Below are 18449 nucleotides of genomic sequence, written 5' to 3' on the forward strand. Positions count from 1 at the left end.
CGATGTTCCCTACATAAGGACTCATATATTATGTTTGGAATTAAGTGTCAGTATAGTTAGTCTCTCCTATTGAACTAACATGTGTCTGCAATGGGGTTAATACTTTCTGGAATTGTTTTTAGATACATTTTCATGTCCTGTAAACCGTGTTGTTCTGGAATTTCTTGTACATTGGAGTAATGTCTGAGTCTCAGACAGAAAGCTAGATGTTGAGAGAGAAAAGGTTTACTACATGCTTTTGACCCTCATTTAGCACATCAAGAGGTAGGCCTGGCTGACTACATTTTAGAAGATAATGAAGGAAAGCTTATCCCTCTATCCTCATAGACTGTGGGAAGGGGGAGGGGATAGAGAGGGAACAGGTAGATCAGGCACCAGAGCTCTTCTCTGCCACTACCATGATTACCTTCCCCACCTTCCCCACCAGTGTGTCAGGGCACAACCTAGAAAGTTGGGAGCTTTTAAAGACATGCACAGCGCCCCAGAAAGCAAGATGAGGCCATCCCATCCCAGTGATCATGGGCTCAGGAAGAAGGCTGTGAAGATCCAGGCAATACCACGGGAACCCAAGGGCCTCCCTCCTGGGCTGTACAAGACTCTGGTCAGAATCATCTGCCACACGGGGATTCAGCAGCCAGAGATGGCAGTCTCCAAAAGGCTGACATTTACCTGAGTCAGCCAAATTATCTATGAAAGACAATTTTGAATCAAGCTTGAAATTTACCAAATTGGATAAAAGTTAGGATTTTACTCTCCTGCTTCCTAGTGGAACTGATAAGAAGACATTCATTATAAAGAAAATTTTAGCCGGGTGTAGTGGCATGTGCTACTTGAGAATGTGAGCTACTTGGGAGGCAGAGGCAGGCAGATCACTTGAGCCCAGGAATTTTAGTCCAGCCTGGGCAACACATTGAGATCCCGTCGCTTAAAAAAAAAAAAAAAAAAAGAAAGAAAATTGTAAAAGTTACATTTTTCCCCAGAATTGCACTGTAGAGTGAGTAAATGTTTCTCATTTCCTCACTACACGTCACTACACATACTTTTTATGAAACTAAGAATTATTTGTCTCATTGTGGCCTCTTTTTAGCTGCAGAGCTGACTCACGTGTTACATTCAGTGACAACAAATGTTCTTGCACAAGTGTGGAAGGGACACAAGAGTTGGAGTTTGGCAGGCCTGGGTTTGTGGCCTGGGCTGGATTGTGACTTTTGTAGACTCCAGGCACTTTTACAGTTGTGGACTCCTTCTTTCATTAAAAAAATTAAATATATTTTACCATTGGGTTGGCATGAGACAAATCTATTAATATCATATGTTAAAATATTTTTTTCAACCTGAATGTTCCTTTCTTTTCTTCTGATTTTAAAAGAAATTTTAAAACATTTAGTTTTAGCCCCTAAGAGTATCCTGGGCCCTGCGCCTATTGGAGAAGTGAGCCCTGCTTGCACCTTTGCCTGCCCTGGACATGCCTCTTTGCTTGTCTTCCTCATCTGTAAAATGGGGTTGTTGGACTAAATGATGGAGTGCATTCAAGGACAGGGCACCTGGGGTAAATAAATGTGGGTTTCCATTCTTCATCTCCATGGATTTGATTTTCTATTTCTATTTTTGTGATCTTGCTGCATATGTGGTTTTCATTGTGAGTCACCTTCAAAATTCTCTTTGGAAGTAGGTGGGGTATAAATTATAAATAAAAATTCCTTTTTACTTCCTCAGCACTTAGCACAATGCTGAGCTTTATATTCCCAATCCTTGTTTGTTGACTGTGCCGGTAAATGGCTCCCTCCCGGCCAACCTCCGCCCACCACCCTGTCCCACCCCAGCCTGACTGCTCTTAGAGGAGGCATCCTTTCTGTCTTTCTTTGGCCTCTTCTCTCTCCCTCAGAATTCTTCTTTCCTTAGTGGCCTGTGCTCAGCTGGCTGTCAGAGTGAGGAAGGTGCCCACTAAATGTCACATGGTGAGCTGGGTAATCTTCCCATAGCCCCACAAGGCACGGTGTGTGCCCTGCTCCACCCTGGAGGACGCTGTGGCTCAGCGAGGAATTGGCTCCATACGTGGTGGGACTGGGATTTGAACCCAGGCCTGTCTGGCCAGGCGGTGGCATGGTGTGTTAAGCCTCCATGATTTGCAGTTTCCAGAGATCTGAGGGGGTTTCTTGGCACTGTTCAAATCAAACACTACTGGAAAACGTGGAGGTCCCTTGAGGTGTGTGCTCAGCTTTGTCACCATCCCTCAGGCCCCACCATTCACCCAGCTGGAAGTTTGTGCTGAAACTCTCTTCCTAAATGTTAGAGGGGAGCACTGCCACAAGCAAGCGGGGAGGAAGTGGGAGCCACACAGCTCACGCTGGAGATTCAATAGTGTGCCATCAAGAGGGTGGCCACCAAACACATTTCCTTTATTGGCCCGAATTTAGAGTGCTCATCTCCAGGGCTTTAAGACGGCACCAGAGTATTCAATGAGCTCGCATATGTGAGGCGCTTACAACAGCGCCTGGCATACGTGTTGGCTGGAGCCAAACTGAATGTACCGACTCATTCAGCGCACATTGAGCACCTACTGGGCTGCGTGCTGGGAAGATGCACATGAATAAAACATCTTCCCACTTATTCAAGAGAAGGCAAAATAAAAATTGCCCCGTGATGGGATAGAATCTGCAATTAAAAAGAAGAGCATGTGCAAGTTTATTTATGTCCTATTACACAAGCTCCTCCATTCTCCACCCCCACCCCCACCCTCTCAATCTGTCGCATTCAGGGATCTGGGGCTCTGAGCATTTGCTTGAATTAAACAGATTCAATGGCATGTCAGGGTTGGGAGGAGAAATGGAGAAGGTGAAAGAATGAGATGGAGCAATAAGTTAAAAAGAGAGATGTTGGTAGTCAATGCACAGATGCCTCCTCCTGGAGAGGAGACGAGGTCAGACAGACAGACCTGGAAGGTTCCTGTGGGAATAATCATATTATTAATAACTGTGGCAACGATGCATGTTACTGAGTGCTTCCAGTGCCAGGCGCTGCTCCAAGCCCTCACACAGATGAGCGTATTTAATCCTCCCAATCCCCTAAGGAGGCAGCTTCTATCATAAACCCCATTTTAGAGCCCAGAGGCTCAGCAGGGAGCAGTGACTTGACCAAAGGTACCACCGCCAAGAGGCAGCCTCCTGCCTGGAGCCTGCACTTGTCCTATGGCCTTCACATAGGTGCCTGTGACAGTGTGGAACAGGTGAAGTCAGGGTGGGGTGTACAATACCACTGCAGCCTAGTTGGAGTTTAGAGCAGAAAGCATGAGGTTGGACTGGAGGAGTTTGAATCCTGGGCCCACCTCGACCAACTCTGACCTTGGCCAAGGTCTTTCTGTGTCTCTGTTTTCTTATAAATGAAATGAAGATTGAGGATGGTGATGAGGACACCACCTCCTGGAGTGGTTGTAAGGCTTTAACACCATTCTGCATACATAGGGTTTAGCAGGGCCTGCCCAGACAAGCGGGATACACGGCAGGCATCCCCGAGCTCATGATTTGTCCCTAGGAGAGCTCGCCCTGCCATCATCTGGGCAGAGGAGCTCAGGCTGCCAGGCTTCTGCACTCACAGATGAGGGGCCCGCTCAGGACAGGCAGTGGGAACCACAGAGGGAGAAATGCTAATGAGAAGTGACTCCACCCATGGAGCCTGTCCCCAAACTGTTAGCATGTTGGGAAAAGTGCCCAAGTGTGGCAGGACCTGGCCTGTGGAAATGCCTTAGACAGACACAGCTGATGACTGGCCATGGGGATGCTGAAGGACATCACCTGGCCTCTGCCTCCAAGCAGGGCACCGTCTGGCTGGGGACAGAAGACTCTTCACACGAACCAATGAGTGGCCCAGGTGGGGTCTTCCCAAGGGTCAACTGCAGCGTGTGGTTCTGGCCATTGGAAAGCAGAGTGACCAGTGAGCCATGGGCTGGGAGTAGGTATGGGCAGAAGGCCAAGGGGCTGTGGGAGGTGGCGTGTGTGTGGGATGCTGTGACTCAGCCACCCACCCCAAGGACTAGCTTCAGGTCTCCCTGCCCCACCTTCATCAGGTCTCTACACTTTTGACCAGGCATTTCTGATTTTCTCTCCTTTTCCTCTTTTTGATGAGGAGCAGCTCTGTTGTCATAAGTGAGGCACAGCCAAGGCCAAGGTCTTCCTTTCCAGAGCTGTTCTGGGCTGGGCCGACTCTGCTGTTTGAATGTACAGGGCTCATTCTACAGTATGCCAATAAATGTGCCCATGAAAAAGAAGACCTTTAGAGATGTGCTCATGCAGATGAGTCTACCCCACCTGTCACAGAGGGAGGCACGGCAACCATCTGCTAGATTCTCTATTCCCACCCCACCCCTTACATTTTTAACCACAGATTTTCACAGTTTGCCTTACTTATTTAAATCTGTTATTTAGAAAGACACATGTATTGCTAAGTAAGGAAACGGCAGCTTTTGCCCATTGAAGCCTGTTCTTCCCATATTCTGTGGCTGGCTGGGGTCCGCTGAGAAACCCTTATATGTCCTAGCCTGGGTGTCCTTTAACCAGGCTGGATTTAGGACTGAATCCACTCTGGATTATAGAGTGATCTGTACTAGAGGGGGAGAAGAGCTGACACTTAATGTCTTATCTTGCAGAGTAACAGTGAGACCCCAATCTCTTGGTCTCTACTGAGGGGGATGTGGATCCCTCCTTTAACCCAGAGACAATACTATGCATCCAAATGCTATGCTCCTGAAGTCATGCTGCACAGCCAGACCATTGATTCAGTTATTTGGTGCCTACTGTATGCCACACATCCTGTGCCAGGCACTGGCAATGCCTCGGGATGAGATGAAGTCCCCACCCTCATGGAACTGACACTTTTGTGGGGAGAGAAGAGCTAGAAAGCCCAACACAGACAAATTGTGTTAAGTGCCCAGAAAGGAACAAACTGTGATAGAGAATGGAGAATAGCAAAGAGGACTGGGGGGAAGGAGGGCCTGCAGAAGAATGATGTGGAAGCTGGGCCCTGGCTAGGGAGAGGCAGGAAGAACTCAACACGTGCAGAGGGAAGGCAAGTGCAGTCCGGGAGGAGAGGGAGCTTTACATTATCTGGGAAGCAGGAGAAGAATCTGGCCCTGGGCCTCCTCCCTACCTCCTACCTGCAAGCCCCGGGTCCTCCCTGGCCTTCTCTGTCTTTGCAGCTCCTTAGAGTGGGAAGGACCAGGCCCTGTGCTTCTGCCCATGGCCTACAGAGCTCCCTAGAGAGCCCGGGCTGCCCGCTTACCCAGTAGTTCCAGGCTATGCCACAGCCTGCACCTGGCCAGAGTCCCAAGGAGTTCTAAAACCTCCCTCAGCCCACACGACACCCCGCCCCATCACACCCCGCTCGAGTCACAGAGCTTGCAGCCTCACAGCCACTGCTGCCATCTCTTTGGGCCTCTGGTCACCTCCACATAGCCTCATTACCCTGATCGTTTCTGCTGCAGCTACAAGGCACCACTCACTGCCCTGCCACGCCTTCAGCCTTCAGCACGCTCTCAGGAATATGCTACTGCCCATTCCCCTTCTTTCTGGTGACATCTGGTAACTTCCTTGAGATCTCTTCAAATGCTGCTCCCTTCTGCACCCCCTCTCCTACGCTTTCCTGCCTCCTTCCCCTCTGTTACTGGCACTTCACTATAAGGCTTACTTACCCTGTTGTTAGCTATTTGAGTCTCTCCCTGGCTTTCCAAGGGCAAGGTCTGAAACACTTTTATACTTGCAGTCCCAGGAGCTGATGCAGAGAGTAAATCATCAATACAGCTTTGTTGAACGAATTCTTCATGAGCCCCTTAGAATAATGATCTCCTTCATGTATTCAGCATTTAACAAGCTCATCCAAAACTTTGGGCCATTGTACACTCGCAACACCATAAGAGTAGGTGCTAACCGGCTGCACAGGTAGGGAAATGTGGAGAAAGGTTACCTGATTCATGTTCGATCACACACAAATTGGTGGCAGGGTTGGGGCATGGTCCTAATATCCTCACTCTTACTTCACTGCTCTTCATTCACTTCAGAGCACTCAAGCCTGGAGTCAGAGAAAAAACACATTTCTCAGTGATACATCGTAAGATATAAGCTGAGTGCATACCTGTTTTAACACAACCTAAAAAAAAAAAAAAAAAAAAAACTACACTATATTTGATCTTGGGCTTCCCAAGCCAAATAAATAAATTAATTAAAAGTGCACTATAAGATATGAGGTAAGCCTTTATTGAGCACCTTTATATACTGTTATATACGGAACTCAGTATTCTGGGAGACACAAAAGAATTTCAAGACTCTCCTACATAGTACTCACAATTATTCAGAGAAAATGAGCCAGGGACAAACACGGCAATTGGAGATAATGTATGGGTGGGTAAATGCAGACGCTCTTGGAGCAGAGTTGTTCCTGAAGTGCCCATGGAGAAGGCCCTGGGAAGTCATTCCCATCCATGGGAGAAGAGGAGTGATAGCAGAGAGGAGACGTGGGGATGAGGAGCAGGGGTGGGAAGGTGCACAGGACAAGGAGGCGTCCCAGGGGCTGGCTGGAGGGAGAGGCTTTATAGGAACACTTGTGGGAGTGCTCCTCTGAGGACCAGAGAGGACCCAGACGCGGTCTTTGGGGATGTCTCATCAACAAGTAAAGCATGACTCTTTCCCAGTTGCCAGAAACAGTTTTGAGAATAACAATCTCTGGCATTGGAAAGGGTGCCTCATCCCTGGGGATTATAAGAGGGTAGGATTTGTCTTTCCAACTCAGCTAAGCTTAACTCAACTCAGTTCAGCTCAACTCAACTCAGCTCAATTTGGCTCAGCTCAGCTCAACTCAGCTTGGCTCAGCTCAGCTCAGCTCAACTCAGCTCAGTTCGGCTCAGCTCAGCTCAACTCAGCTCAGTTCAGCTCAGCTCAGCTTATTTCAGCTTGGCTCAGCTCAACTCAGCTCAGTGCAGTTCAACTCAACTCATTTTCACTCAGCTTGGCTCAGGTCAGCTCAACTCAGCTCAGCTCAACTCAGGTCAACTCATCTCAGCTCAACTCAACTCAGCTTGGTTCAACTAAGCTTAACTCTACTCACTTTAGCTCAGTTCTGCTCAGTTTAACCCAACTCTTCATATTGCCTGTTAGTCATGGATCAGCACTTTCTATCCCCAACTGCCACAGACAAAGCTAGTGGAGTAAGACACACGAACAGAGGTTCCTATCTCCTCTCTGTCCAAACTGCAATCATGACATCCATTCCCTGTTACCTCCACCTACCCCCATTGCAGGTGCTCATAACAACGTCCAAGGACCCAGCTTTGTTACTGAATATAGAACTTGCGGGATGGTTGGCAAAGGCTGCAGCCCTGATGGAAAGCCCTGGAGGACACGCGGCTCAGCTGAGAGTGTGATGACTCTTCTCCCATTGCAAACTGAGACCATAGTGAAATGGACAGAAGGAAAGAAGGTGTTGTTGTAGAGCTGATGGCCCTGCCTGCCTGGCCCCAACTGACCTGGCCATTGAAGTTGTGCTGGAACCCAGGCAAGTGTCCAAGGTGTCCCTAGGTGAACTTCTAAGGTTGTTAGGAGGTTTCTGAAGGACACATCAGGGCCTCATGGAAAAGTAGGTTTGGTGAGGGCCTTTCTCTATTCTCTCTTTCAAAGCCGTGCATTGGGCTGGTTCAGGGCACCAGGCAGGGCTCTGCTTCTTTCACTCTGTCCTCAGGCAACAGTATTGCATTTCAGCAGCTCTTTAACCTCAAAGACCTGTGAGTCAGTGTAGAGCAGGTCACACACACAGCATCTCTAGTTGAGCCCACTGGCCTCATCACAATGCCTGTGAGCTGTTCACGGGCCTATAGAGTTCATGCCCCTCCCCATGTGTCAACACAGGAGCTAGTCCACGCTGAGGAAAACATTTATTGTATCTTTCCCCAGCAGAGTTTCTGTGGAGAGATTCTCCACCGATTTTCATAACTTCTCTCAAAGCTTGACAGCCTTTGTTCAGCTGTAACCTGGATCTAACCTCCTACTACAGCACAAGCCAGTTCTCTTTGGTCTGATCCTCAGAGACAGGCCCTTGAGTGAGAAACTCCAGGATGCACACCATCACATTGGGAGTGGGAAGGTGGAAGAGAGAAGAGACAAAAGAAAGGGGGAAATGCCTATAGCCTCTGCAAAACCAACAAGCAGAATGGTGATAGAGACTAGCCTGGCCAACATGGTGAAACCCCATCTCTACCAAAAATACAAAAATTAGCCAGGCGTGGTGGTGTGCACCTGTAATCTCAGCTACTCGGGAGGTTGAGGCAGGAGAATTACTTGAACCCTGGAGGTGGAGGCTGCAGTGAGCAGAGGTCATACTTGGGTGATAGAGCAAGACTCTGTCTCAAAAAAAAAAAGAAAGAAAGAAAACCCAAAACCATTTGTGGAGTATGTATTACATGCCAAGCACTATTCTAGGCATCATGAACATACATGAATACAAACACGTGGACAAATATCTGTGCCTCACTCATTTCAGAGTTGTTCACAGAGTCACAGTTGCAGTGGAGAGAAGCAATTATGCACAGATGGGTAAGAGAGCCCAGGGATGCTGAGTGACATGCTTTTGGTCACCCAGGAAGTCGAAAGGCAGAAACAGGTGTCTCAACTCTTGACCTCTCCTTGTTATTCCTCTCATGGTTGGAAGTGAGCATTTCCTAGGAAGACAAAAGAATCTTTTATTTTCTGGGTTCCTAGACAGGAAGTCCTGTTCACTGCTTTGGAGGGGTTTTCCTCCCCCAGGGAGACCCTGGCAGGTCAGCCCTTGTGTTCATGGTGCCTGCTGCTTGCAGAGAAAGTTATGTTCCTGGACCTTCATCTTCTGGAAGTATGTAAATGCATTACATTGGTTTTTTTAAATGCTTGGTATTTATGAGGTCTTTTCCCCCTGAGGCTGCCCCATGTTCTGAAATGTGAACATGGTAAGCAGGATGGATACAGTTTTGGAGCAGTAAGTACAACCAGATGTGTGGATGGGGTTGAAGAAACACCAAACTTTTGTGAGGGATGCAGAGCCCAGAGACCCAGCCTGTTTCTCTCCTCTCCGGGGAAATTAGTTTAAAACTGGCAAAAAAAACCACAGGTCAAGGTGTTACCTGCCTACCAGTTTCACGTACTCCCTGCCAGACTGCGAACCTGGTCTTGCTCCCATTCACCCAGCTCTCAGTGACAGCAGATGGCAGCCAGGTGCTGACACAATTCTCTCATTTCTCTCCAACAATACCACCCAATAAATGGATAAGCAAGCTGAGGATCAGTTTCGCTAGGTAACTTGGCCAGGGCCACACAGGTAGGCAGCAGGAAGGGCTGAGATACAAACCAGGACAGCTAGGCTGCAAAGGCAAACACACTATCTTTGCAGACCAGCCTCTTTCCCCCAGGGACTCCCTGTCCAGTGGCAGGAGATCTGCAGGGTTCCAGCAAAGATGGGAGGCTCCATCCTAGGCAATGAGAAACACCTCCTGGCAGTATTGTAGCAGCCAGTGGTAAGGTTGCAGTGGAGAAAAAGTAGTACTCATCCTTGCAGAATTCAAAAGCAATGGTGAAGCAAGACGCAGCTGCATCAAACGAGTTGTGAATGACACATGTCACCACACAACCATGCTTAATTTTGGAGAAGCAAGTGGTGGATGCTTTAAGAGTTCTGCACTGTGACCTGGAGTAACCTGGAAAACATTCAGACTGGAAGGATTTAAGCTGCACATTGAAGGATGGGAGGAATTTGCAGAGGCAGAGAGGTATGAGAAGCATATTAAGTTGAGAGTGTGTGAAAAGAGCAGGAACACAGAGAACATTAAAGAGGTGGTGCTGGTGAGACGAGAAATAACATTTACTAAGCACCTATTGTGTACCATGAATGGTGCTGGGGCTTGTGCATATTATCTCGCTTATTAAATCAACTATATTCAGTTTTAATTTACATATATAAGAAAATGCATACATTTGAAGTGCACAGTTCAATGAGTTTTGGTAAGTGTATATACCTGTGTAATCATCATTACAATCAACATACAAGACAACATTCTGTATCTGCAGCTCCCCTTGTATGAATTCAACCAACTGCAGATAGAAAATATTTGCAAAAAAAACCACAATAAAAAATTAACACTACCATGCCTGTAATCCCAGCTACTTGGGAGGCTGAGGCAGGAGAATCACCTAAACCTGGGAGGTGGAGGTTGCAGTGAGCCAAGATTGTGCCACTGCACTCCAGCCTGGGCGACAGAGTAAGACTGTTTCAAAAAAAAAAAAAAACATACATATATATATATATATACAGCAATGAACAACAATATAAATTTTAAGAACAATAGAGCATAACAACTATTTCCATAGCATTAACATTGTATTAGGTATTTTAAGTAATCTAGAGATGATTCAAGTATATAGAAGGATGTGGGTGGGTTATATGCAAATAGCACACAATTTTATATAAGAGACTTGAGGACCCGAATTTTGGCATTGGCTGGGTTCCTAGAAACAACCTCTTTGCTGGATATGAAAGGACAACTGTATACATTTCCATCATTCTCAAATTCCATCATTCTCATGTTATTTTTGTGGTCAGTCACCAGCTCCCTCCCTCCAGCCAATCACTGATCTACTTTCCATCACTGTAGATGAGGTTTGCTTTTTCTAGAATTCACATAAATAGAATCCTACAGCAAGTGGTCTTTCATGTTTGGCAACTTTGGCTCAGCATATTTCTGAAATTCATCCATGTCGTTGCATGTATTGGTAGATGTTCCTTTATAATACTGAATAGTATTCCATTGTAAGGCTATCCTCCCACCTATTTGTGAACATTTGAGTTGTTTCCAGTTTAGGGGTTTAATGAATAAAGTTTCTATGAACCTTTGTGTGCAAGCCTTTGTGTGGGCATGTTTTGATTCTCCTGGATAAACATGAAGAGGTGGAATTGTTGAGTCATATGGTGAGTGAAAAATTTTATAACAAACTGATGAATTGTTTTCCAAAGTTGATTAATAATTTTATATTCCCAACAGCAATGTATGAGACTTCAAGTTGCCCCACCTACTTGTCAACACTTTGTATTGTCAGTCTTTTTAAATTTAGTAATTCCAATAAGTGTGTAGTCGTAGTTCGTTGTGGTTTTAATTTGCATTTCCCTCATGATTAATAATGTAGAGTATTTACTTGTGCTTATTGACATTTGTATATCTTCTATGAGTGTCTGGATTAAAATTAGTTTAAATAATTAGGCCACTTTAAAATTGGGTATTTGCTTTCCAATAATTGACTAGTAAGAGTTCTTTAGATGTTCTAGATAAAATTCCACTGTAAAATACATGTATTACCAATATTTTCTTCAAGTCTGTTGCTTTTTTATCTCCTTAAAGAGTAGTGTTAAAGAGTAGAAAATTTTAATTTTTATGAAATCAAATTTATCAATTTTCCTTTTGTAATTTGTGTTTTTTGTGTCCTATCTAAGAAATCTTTATCCATCCAGAGATGGCTGAAGTTTTCTCCTGTGTTTTCATCTTGCTGTTTTACAGTGTTAGCTTTTACATTTAGGTCTATAATCCATTTCAAGTTAACTTTTGTGTGGTGTGGGGTAAGAGTTAAAGTTTGTCTTCTTCTATATGATATCTAATAGTTCCGGAACCACTTCTTGAAAAGAATATCCTTTCTTCATTAAATTGCCTTGGCAACTTTGTTGAAAATCAATTGACCAAATAAGCATGGGTCTATGTTTGGACTCTATTCTGTTCTATTGATCTATATTTCTGTACTTATGCCAATACCAATAGTCATGATTACTACTGTGAAGCAAAAATGAAATTCAAAGCTCCCTGACTGACTAAACAGACCCTTTTTGGCCAAAGAGAGCCCCAAGAACCTTAAAAACTAAGTGTTCTGACCAAGATGAGATGGGAGGTTGGTCACCCATTTACCCCTCCCTTGCTAACCACCATTAGACTTTTTCCCTAAGAGTTAAACAGAAACCAGCCCTGGAACACAAAGAAGAGAAGATTCACTCAACAACCTGGTACCTTGGCCAGACTTCCCTCCCCTTTCAGTTTCAACAGAACAATCAACCAGCATTCCTTCCTGATAAGAGACTGCTGACCACGGACTGTCTCTGGCGTGCCCATGGAGGCTGCACACGGAGCACCTGTGTGTCCTTTGTTTTAACTTTTGATGTGTACAGCCTAATTTTACTGCATTTTAATGTTAAGTCTCCACCCCAAAGTGAACACGGGACATACATAACACATGTTTGCTTACTATGCATGCGTGCAATGTCCCCTCTTGCATATTCATGGCCCCTCCTGTAACCTGTTAAATATGTATGTCTATCCAATTGACCAAGCATGAGACTCCTGTAACACACTCCCTCCCTCGAAACACCTGCTTTCAGTCTCTGCCAGAGGCTACACCTCCAAGTCTTCAGGTTGCAACCCTTTATAAGAAATAAAGTTATCCTTTCCAAACTTACAAATTTTGTGATTTTAAGTGAACACTACTATTAAGTCTTGAAATCAGGGCATCTAAATTATGTAATGGTATTTTCTTCTCATTTTTTCCCTAGCTATTTAAGGTCTTTAGTATTTTCTTATAAATTTTAGCATAATTTCCACAAAATAATAATTTTGTAGAAATCTTATAAATTTCTATACAAAAGCCTGCTAGGATTTTGATTGGGATTGCACTGAATCTGTAAAGCAATTTGGGAATAACTTGACTGTTTTTTTCTGTTTTTGTTTTTGAGACAGGGTCTCACTCTGTTGCCCAGGCTGGAGTACAGTGGTGTGATCATGGCTCACTGCAGCCTCAACCTCTTGGACTCAGGTGATTCTCCCACCTCAGCCTCCTGAATAGCTAGGACTACAGGCACATGCCACCATGCCTGGCTAATTTTTTGTATTTGGTTAGAGATGGGGTCTTGATATGTTGCCTAGGCTGGTCTTAAACTCCTGGGCTCAAGTGATCCACCCACCTCGGCCTCCCAAAGTGCTGGGATTACAGATGTGAGCCACTGTGCCGAGCCTGACAATTTAAACACTATTGCTTGTATTCATCCAAGTTCTCTAGAGAAACAGAACCAAAAGGATGTGTGTGTGAGCATCTGTGTATGTCTTAGTCCCTTCTAGCTGCTATAACAAAATAACTTAGACTGGGTAATATAAATAGTATAAATTTATTGCTGGAGGCTGGGAAGTCCAAGACCAAGGTGCCAAAAGATTCAGTGTCTGGTGAGAGCTTTGCTTTCTGCTTCAAAGATGGTGCCTTCTTCCTGCATCCTTACATGATGAAAAGGACAAATAGGCCTCTCATAGCTTCTTCTATAAGGTAACTTTTTCTGTAAGACCTCATAGCTTCTTCTATAAGGTCACTAATCCCATTCAAGAGGGTGGAGCCCTCCTGACCTAATCACCTCCTAAAAGTCACATCTCTTAATACTACTACAATGAGGATTAAATTCTAACATGATTTTTTTGGGGAAATCAACATTTAGACAATAGCATACATATATTTATTTAGAGAGATTTATTTTAAGGAATTGGCTTATGCAATTATGGGGGCTGGCAAGTCCAAAATCTGCAGAGTAGCTTGGTAGGCTGGAGATCCAGAGAAGAACCAATGTTGCAGATCAAGTTCAAAGGCCATCTGCTGCCAAAATTCCTTCTTGCTTGGGGGAGGTTAGTCTTTGTTCCACTAAAGCCTTCAATTGATAGTATTAGGCCCATCCACATTATAGCATATAATCTACTTTACTCAAAGTCCACTGATTTAAATGTTAATCTCATCCAAAAAGAAATCTTCACAGAAACAGCCAGCCAGTACACTGACTAGCCCTCCAGTACAATGTTGAATAGGAGTAGTGAGAATTGATATCCTTGCCTTGTCCTTATTCTTAGGAAGAAAGCATTCAGTCTTTACTATTATGGATGATATTAGCTATAGGTTTTCCCTAGATTTTCTTTATCAGGTTGAGGAGATTCCTTTTTATTTTCAGTTTGCTGAGAGTTTTACAATAAATGATGCTGAAATTTGTCAAATATGTTTTCTGCATCTGAGATAACTTTTTTATACTTTACTTTGTAAAGATGATGAACTACTTGATTAATTTCTGAATATTAAATCAACTCTGCATTCCTTAGATAAGTCCCATTTGGTCATGAGGTATTATTTATTTTATATATTGCTGGATTCTTTATGCTAATGTTTTGCAGGAACTTTTGTGTCTGTGTTTGTCAGGAATATTGGTTGGTAATTATCTTACAATATATTTTCCTGGCTTTAGTATTGGTAATGCTGGACTGCTAAAATGAATTGAGAAGCATTCCTTCCTATATTTTCTGAAAGAGTTTGTGTAGTATTTGTATTTCTTCCTTAAATGGTGGATAGAATTTCACCAGTGAAGCTACCAGGAGCTATATTTTTCTTTATGGAAAGTTGTAAATCAAAAATTCAGTTTTTAATAGATATAGGGCTATTTAGATTTTTTGTTTCTTCTTGATTCAATGTTGGTAATTTGTGTTTTTCAAGAAATTTATTCATTTTCTCTGCATTGTCAAATTTATTTAAAATTGTTTATAGTATTTGCTTATTATTCTGTTTATAAGATCTTTTAATTTATATAGAATTCCTAATACTGGTAATCTATATTTTCTCTCTTTCTTTCCTTGATCAGTCTAGCTAGAAGTTTATTACTTTTATTGATATATATGGAGAAACAATTTTTTCATTGATTTTATTCTATTATTTGTTCATTTCATCGATTTCAATCCATTTCATCGATTTCTGCCTTTATTGTTTCTTTTGTTCTGCTTACTTTAGGTTTAATGTACTCTTATTTTTCTACACTCTTAAGCTAGAAGTTTAGATCACTGATTTTAAAGCTATTTTCTTTTCTAATATAAGCATTTAAAGCTGTAAGTATCCCTCAAACACTGCTTAGCTGCATCTCACAAGCTTTGACATGTTGTATGGTCATTTTCATTTGGTTCAAATATGCTTCCATCCCCTTTGTGATTTCTTCTTTGATCCATGGGTTACTAGAAGTGAGTTTTTACATTTCTAAGCATTTGCATATTTTCCACATCTTTCTGTTACTGATTTATAATTTAATTTCAAATTACTATGACCATTCATATTAGTATCAGTACTTTGGATTATTTAAGTTATTGTAAGTTTTTTGAGACTTACTCTCCATCTCAGCATCCAGTCTATTTTGGTGAATGTTCTATGTATACTTGAAAAAGTGTGTCTTCCGTTATTGTCATGTGAAGTGTACTATATATGTCATTTCTGTCAAGTTAGTTGATAGTATTGTTTAAGTCTTCTATATCTTTGTTTTCTGATTATTTGTTCTATCAGTTACTGAGAGGAATTTTGAGATCTCCAGCTACTTTTGTGGATTTGTGTCTTTCTTCTTTCAGGTCTGTCATTTTTTTGCTTCATGTATTTTAAAGTTTTCATATTGGGTACATATACATTTTGGATTGCTTTGTTCTTGATCTATTGACCCCCTTACCATTATGAAATGTTTCTCTTTATCTGCAGTACTACAGAATTCTTTGTTCTGAAGTGTACTTTGATATTAACATAGTTACACTGACTTTTTAAATAATTAATGTTGTGCATGGTATTACTGCATGGTATATCTTTTCCCATCCCTTTCCTTTAATCTAACTGTATCTTTATATTTTAGGGTTTTCTTTTTAAAGAGTGTATAGTAGGGTCTTGCTTTTATATCCAGTCTGACAATCTACGTTTACAAATTATAGTGTTTAGATAATTTACATTTAACGTAATGATTAAGTCAGATATATATCTACCATCTTGCTACTTGTTTTCTATTTGTCCCATCTGTTCTTTGTTCCCTTTTTATTCCTTTTTGTCTTCTTTTGCATTCATTGTACATTTTTTAGTATTCTATTTTATCTCCACTATTGACTTGCAAAATATATCACCTTGTTTTATTGTTTTTAGTAGTTGCAATAGGGTTTAAAATATACATAATTAATATATCACCTCTATTTTCAAACAATATTATACTAATTCACATATAATATAAAAACCTTCCAAAAATATACTTTCATTTTTATATTGTTGTCATACACATACTTTACTGCTGCATGTTATTAACATCACAATACTTTCTTTTGTTTCAAATCATTGTTTTAAAAACTAATTTTAAATAAAGGAAAAGGAAAAAAGGTAGTTTCTTCTTATCCACATATTTGCCATATCCTAGTCTCTCCAGTTATTTGTATTGATTCAAGTTTCCACTTGACATCATTTTCCTATTGCCTAAAGAACTTTCATACTTTTTTAAGTCCGGTACTCCTGGGAACAAGTGCTCTCATCTTTTGTCTACCTGAAAAAGTCATCATTTCACCTTCATTTTTAAAGTGGGTTTGGGCCATAATCTTAAAAGACATAATCTTAAATGCCATAATCCTGTTAAAATCCCAAGAGATCAAAATCCCTAAAGTCTAAAGTCTTAAAAATCATAATGCTGAAAGATCAAAGTCTGAAAATCTAATTTTGGAAAAACTAATTCAAAAAATTCTTTAAAGACATTTATTTACATTTTTAAAGAGAGATTCCTTGAGAAACATACAAAGACACAACAGAACACTTCATACTTTACCCAATAAAATGGGCAATCATAACATACATATTTTTACAAGCATAAACACTCAGGTATACTAATAATAGTCACATGGATATAATAGTTATAAGCAGATGAATCATATTCATAAAGGAATAGGTGAAAAAGCAAAATGTATACATGCATGTCAGTATGGTCAGTAATTGTGTGTGCCCAGCTTTATAACCACTGTCATTTGAAATAACATGATGGGCAACCTAAGTCTTTTGATGAAATCAATCAAAAACCTCGGTAGGTCACCATTGTATATGCAGTGGCCCAAAGAGCCAAGATTTTGAGACATTTTATCTTTCTCAAGTGCAGATGTACAAAAAGAACATATTTTCATTTGCTAAGGAAGTTTCAACATTTTACATCCATGGACAATGCTTATACGACAAAGTCAACGTTGTGATAATGCAATTTTGTGGAATTACATTTGCAAAAATTTCATAAAACAAATTGGAACTCACTAAAAGTCTTTACACAATTTATACTTAGTACTGGAAATGATGTGAAGATGAAATACATAGCATAGCAAATTGGTGTTATGTATGAAGGGGCAGAAATCACACACAATTGAATAATTTAGCAGGGGAGATTTCTTGTATTTTTTGCCTGCATTTTCACTTCTTTGATCTTTGAAACACTCATTGAACTTGTATTTGGAGAGTGGTCATGGTGTACAAATTTTGTAAGTATATGATGTCCTTTTGAAATTCTGGTTATTGCTTGGCTGTTGCAATTAAGCAATTTTCTGTTTTTGCAGTGTCAAAAATAATTACCTTTTTTTTTTTTTTTTTCCTGAGACGTAGTTTCACTCAGTCGCCCAGGTTGGAGTGCAGTGGTGTGACCTCGGCTCACTGCAATCTCCACCTCCTGGGTTCAAGCAATTCTCCTGCCTCAGCCTCCGGAGTAGCTGGGATTACAGGCGCCCACCACCATGCTTGGCTCATTTTTTGTATTTTTAGTAGAGACGGGGTTTCACCATGTTGGCCAGGTTCGTCTCAAACTCCTGACCTTGGGTGATCCGCCTGCCTCGGCCTCCTAAAGTGTTGGGATTACAGGCGTGAGCCACTGCATCCGGCCATAATTAGCTTTTTTTTTTTTTTTTTTTTTTGGAGATAGGGTCTCACTCTATCACCCAGGACTGGAGTGCAGTGGCACAATCTCAGCTTACTGCAGCCTCGACCTCCTGGGTTCAAGTGATCCTGCCACCTCAGCCTCCCAAGTAGCAGCTGGGGCTACAGGCTTATGCCACCAGGCCCAGCTAATTTTTTAAATTTTTGTAGAGATGGGGTCTCTGCCATGTTGCCCAGGCTGATCTCAAACTTCTGGGCTCAGGCGATCCTCCTATCTCAGCCTCCCAAAGTCCTGGGATAACAGGTGTGATCCACCATTCCTGGCCTAAAATTAGCTTTTAAATTTGTATCTTTCACTATTAAGTAACCTTGTACACTTTTAACTTTTCACTTTTTTTTTTTTGTAAGGAAACAATTTCACAGCTCTTTTCTATTGTTCTGTAAGGAATACGGTAAGAAGGAATGATACTTGGCCTCCCCAATACCAAATCTGTATTAGGCAGTGCTCTCCAGAGAGATAGAATAAATAGGATTTGTATATAGGTATATGAGAGGAATTTATTAGGGGAATTGGCTCATGCAATTATAGTGGCTGAGAAGTCCTACGACAGGCTATCTGCCAACTGGAGACTGTGGAATATGGGAAGTGTGGTTCAGTCCAAGTCTGAAGGCCTCAGAGCCAGGGAAGCCAATGGTGTAACT

The 18449-nt window shown here is 42.2% G+C and overlaps 1 protein-coding gene across 7 annotated transcripts in view; it reads right to left on the bottom strand.

Moving 5' to 3' along the window:
- Nucleotides 1-18449, bottom strand: part of SOCS5 (suppressor of cytokine signaling 5) — a 170135-nt gene that overhangs the window by 60648 nt on the left and 91038 nt on the right. For 6 of the 7 annotated variants that reach the window (XR_004428327.1, XR_004428322.1, XR_004428319.1 and 3 more), the window contains exon 2: nt 5956-6060. The gene's annotated coding sequence lies outside the window, so the exon portion shown is untranslated. Of the gene's footprint in view, nt 1-5683; nt 5764-5955; nt 6061-18449 lie in introns of all 7 variants that reach the window. The other variant, XR_004428320.1, reaches the window with a different exon arrangement.

This window comes from Trachypithecus francoisi, unplaced genomic scaffold, assembly GCF_009764315.1.
Source record: "Trachypithecus francoisi isolate TF-2019V2 unplaced genomic scaffold, Tfra_2.0 Lachesis_group17, whole genome shotgun sequence".
In the NCBI taxonomy this organism is placed as follows: domain Eukaryota; kingdom Metazoa; phylum Chordata; class Mammalia; order Primates; family Cercopithecidae; genus Trachypithecus; species Trachypithecus francoisi.